The sequence below is a fragment of the Oryzias latipes genome, chromosome 12, assembly GCF_053564925.1.
Source record: "Oryzias latipes strain Hd-rR chromosome 12, Olatipes_Hd-rR_3.1".
Lineage (NCBI taxonomy): Eukaryota > Metazoa > Chordata > Actinopteri > Beloniformes > Adrianichthyidae > Oryzias > Oryzias latipes.
In genome coordinates, this window is record NC_136248.1 from 10,997,884 (window position 1) to 11,002,361 (window position 4,478).

The window sequence follows — 4,478 nt, forward strand, 5'->3', positions numbered from 1 at the left end:
AGTTCGTTCTGTCATGATTCGGACGGGAGTTCAGAATGACCCAGATGCTGGAACCCGGAAGGAGGCTAGGACTCAACGGTAAGTTTCAAGAGATTTAATCAGAACCAGATCTTGACAGGTGTTTCCCCCAGGGAGAGAGCGGTGGCAGGCTGGAGGAAACTAGAGGAGGAATTTCCTTGAGGGGGAAACTGTGGCGTAGGCGAGGCTTGAACCAAGGCGAGGAGAAGCAGCTGGCTGGAGGTTTCTTGAGGTGGATTGACAGCGGCGTAGGAGGACTGCGACCAGGTGAGGATCCTACAGGTTTTCTTTGTCCTGAAGCAGAGCGAGAGAAAATCATGAGCATAAGGTAACAAGACGTGAGTCAAAAACATGAGCTGACCAGACTATGCACCATAGGAGGAACAACAAACTGGCACCGGCTGATGATCCAGGAGGAGTTTATGAAGGCAGGAGAAGATGAGGTAAGTGGATCCAGCTGGTCGCGTCCAACACAGGAAGGAGGGGGGAGGAGGGAGTAGCTGACAGGGCCATGACAGGTTGTCCTCAAAGGGCCAGATATAACTTGTACATGTAACTAAATGTAATGAAAAATAAATGTAACTACTCAATGTTAAATAACTCATTTATTTATTTATTATAATTTTTTAAAGGGACAATTACAGTTGCATAGAAAACATATGTTTGCTTGTTACTTTAGCATAAATCCTTTAAAAATTTGATTCTGTCAGGTTAGGTTATATTGACAGTGTTTAAGTCCTAGTGTTTAAGTCCTAATGTATACACTGCAAAAAACCACCATCTTAATTCAAGAAAAAAGTACTTGTTTTTAGTAGAAATTGACTAGAAATAAGTCAAATTATCTGTCCATGCAGCTAGTAAATTTTACTTAACAAGATGTCTTGATTTAAGTAAAAATATCTAAGCCATAGTAAATCGGTTAAATCTTGAAATTAGGCAAAAACACTTATTTTAAGCAGTAATTTAAGACAAAAAAACTAGAAACTAGGATATAGGAGCTTGATTAAAATTTATTGCCTACTAAAATTCAGAAAATACATCTTGAAACAAGCTGTTGCAAAATATATTTTTTCTTGTTTCAATACTAAAAAGAATGAAAACAAATTCACTTTTCTATTCTTTTATTCAACTTACAAACTGAGATTTGTGATACAAATTTACCCAAAGGCACTAGGAATACAATTATTTCTTTAACAACACAATTAGAATACTCATCTAAACAGACATAAACATTGACCTGCAAAAGCAGTTTATCTTCCAACTAATTCTTTACTTTAATGCTCTTTCATGTGGTGGTGATGTCCCACTTGTGAATTGTATCCTGAAGGATCTCTGTCTGAATGACAGAAGGGTGGCCACGCAATTTGTGTAGGTCAGATGTAGTGTCTAACAATATGCCATTTAGAAAATCAGACCCTCGTGAAGCTTTTCTTTTTCAAACGTCACTGGCATCAAACCAATAGCAACGATTCATCTGCTGCCATTGAACACCAAGACTGGACTTGACAGGCCTCTCTTCTGGATGAAGACGTTTGGATCTTCTGTTGACTATAAAGCAGAAAAAACGTTTTTCCTTTAGTATCTCCAATGTAGTAATTTCTTTATGTATCTGCTTAGGGCAAAAATAAAAATTTACCTCCTGAACATGCAGTAAAGCTTCACTAGCACACCCCAGTTTCTTTGATGGAGGTGCCACTTGGGGAAAGAGAATGGGAAGGGCCTTCACCAGAGCAAAGTTGGCTTCCACTGAAACACAATAAATTAAATTTTTCTTCTTGAAGAAGAAACACATAGAACCTAGTGTTTTCTGAGAAGAAGCATTCACGCATCTAACTACATGTATCAAAAAGGCATAAACTTACTTTTATCCCTGTTGATTGGTGGCTTTATTGCCTTCTTTCATACTCTGTAAAATGACCCTGGCGCAGCAATCCTCCCATCACATTCTGACTTCCTCAATGAATTCATCATAGTGGGGAGCAATGACTCTATGCATTTCTCTAGGCACCTGCAACGACAAACCAAGTGATGAAAAATATATATACATTTAAAATTTTACTTTATACTTTTTACATAATACTTACATGATGCAGTTCTCTGGATAAACATCCACGATGGATGAAGCTCTGGTATCTCCTCTTATGGCTCCACAATCAATGTAAGCTCGTTTGGCCTGAAACTCCAGATCAAAAAACTGTTAAGATCAGCTTGGGCTTCTACTTTTTGGACATTTCCTGCAGAGTTTTATAATGCCTAGCTTGTACTTGCAAACTATCCTTATTCACTAGAAGTGATCAAAAATTGTGTTTTAATTTCTGCCAACAATAGTAACTCTCAAACTTAAAAATGTTAAAGTCACAATTTTTAATAACAGCAAGTTTTCATTCTAACTTTAAGATCATCAAGCATACATGACAAACAGTCTTTCAAACTGGCCGATTTGGGTGGGAAACTGCCCAATCTAGCAACCCTAGCATAAAACTGAGTTACAGTTGAGCAGTATTGGGCTAGCAATAACTCAAGTTAGCTTACTACAATAACATACTTCTTAACACTGAAATACATTTTTACTAAACAAAAAATTAATTTAACATATTTAAACAGAACCAAAATCTCATTAATTGTATTTTAAAGTATATTTATGATGTATACAGGATACTTACAAAAAAGTGACGGAGTAGCTAAAATAGTGCTAGCGCAAGCTAGCTAGTTGCTCCGTTGGCCTGCTTCTCAAGATGTTTAAACCCACTTTATAATCTTTACCAGCTGCGTGGAGCGTAATGGTGATTTATTCTATGTCATATAATTTAATATAGCTTACCTCCTTTTATCTTGTCTGCCGAATATTATATTCCTAATTGTTTTTCTTGTTCGTCCTCGTCATGTTCTGGATCATCAGATGTACGTCGCAAATGTGACAAAATGGCGCTGGGTCGGTCACAATATAAAAATACTCAAAGGGTATCCCAAAAATGCAATAAATAGAATTAATTTTTTTGTGTTACACTTCCTCATGCCATCATTATGAAAATAAATAAGTTATAAAACAGCATATAACGTGTTGGCTCTACTAGTTTATCTTAAGCAAGTCTTCTGAACATATTAATCCCCCTTCATTTGGTCACAATGGACTTTTCCATTTTTGCTTGTACCCGCCGGAATGTTCCATTGAAAAATTACGACAAAACATGAAAAATACATATTTTAAAAGATCAACTATTCTACGTAAACCTTGGTTGATATAACAAATACCTTCTTTGATTAAGGAAGATAATCATTGTCTGATTTGTACAATCTTTCGATTCAAAATAGATCTTTGCACAAAATAGTTGGTATTGCCCAAACCAAGCGCGGTAGAATTATGATTGCATCATCTGTGGATTGCAAAGTACTGTTTATAATTTAAATTTAAATCAGATAACCATGCTGTTAGAGTGAAGTGGCTTGTTCTCAATATTAACAAATATGTATGTGAAAGGTCACTAATTATCATTTCTGCGAATAAAACAATACTCACTTTTGGACCTACACAAAAGATTTTGTGGTAACAATGGATTGTTGACAAGACAGACAACATTGTATTGAAGCCAGGTTTACGAAACACTGTTTTAACAGAGACCTTCTTGCTTATGAACTAGCTATACCTAATTTTGCTTACGTTTATAAATGCTGAAAACAAGCTTGGTTATCATATCATTTCAAAATCAGTGTTTTGATCAAATATAATGTTGATGACAATATTGCAGTAAAAAACAAAAATACTTATCTATTGTTTATCCTATAAATATTGGATGAGCTATTGAACATCAGTATTCACGTACATTTTTGGATATCAGATAATATGGTTACATCTAAAATAAACTTAAGACCTTAACCTGTGCTTAAATCAGGTCTGCAGTATTTTTTCTTGTTTTGCATGGAAAATGATTAATTTCTAAATTTACAAACTGATCAAGAAAGGTAATGCATATTTTTGTCTTAAAACAAGTTTAATAAACTCAAATTAGGACGTTTTCCTGTCCTTAAATCAGGCTTGCATTTGGAGATGTTTTACAACAATAAAGAAATCTATTCTATTCTGTTACACCACTAACTGATATCCAACACAAATATAATTCAACATTAAAAATGTTTCTATTTTTACATATACTTTAGTTGCTTTTAAAATCTTCCTAACAAAACGCTGTTAGGAAGATTTTTGTGAAGATTTATGTTTTTGAAGATTTTTGAAGATTTATGTTTCTCTCTATCCTCACAACACAGTTGTGAGGGTAGAGAGAAAGACGCGAAAAGAGAAAAAGAATCAGGACAGAAGGAGGACAGAAACAGGTTGGTCTTCTGGTAGACATTCAGCACAAAGCCAGTTAATACCAAGTCAGTCCTTTTTAGCCCTTGTGTTATCTCAGATGACCCCACCCTTACGTTGAGGTGTTCTCCCTACCATGACAAAGGTGGATAAA

At 35.4% G+C, this 4,478-nt stretch overlaps 1 long non-coding RNA gene across 3 annotated transcripts; it reads right to left on the reverse strand.

Annotated features, from left to right (window-relative positions):
- Nucleotides 1-1,122: 1,122 nt before the first annotated feature.
- On the reverse strand, nt 1,123-3,157 carry LOC111948390 (uncharacterized). 3 transcript variants are annotated; one of them, XR_002874381.2, is made up of 5 exons: nt 2,840-3,157; nt 2,103-2,197; nt 1,881-2,026; nt 1,655-1,764; nt 1,123-1,566 (listed from the first exon to the last, which is right to left on the reverse strand). It is a non-coding gene; the product is annotated as an uncharacterized LOC111948390 (long non-coding RNA). The 3 variants fall into 3 exon arrangements; XR_002874382.2 differs by having other exon boundaries at nt 2,103-2,191; nt 2,840-3,156; XR_013659545.1 differs by lacking the exon at nt 2,840-3,157 and having other exon boundaries at nt 2,103-2,557.
- Nucleotides 3,158-4,478: the final 1,321 nt, after the last annotated feature.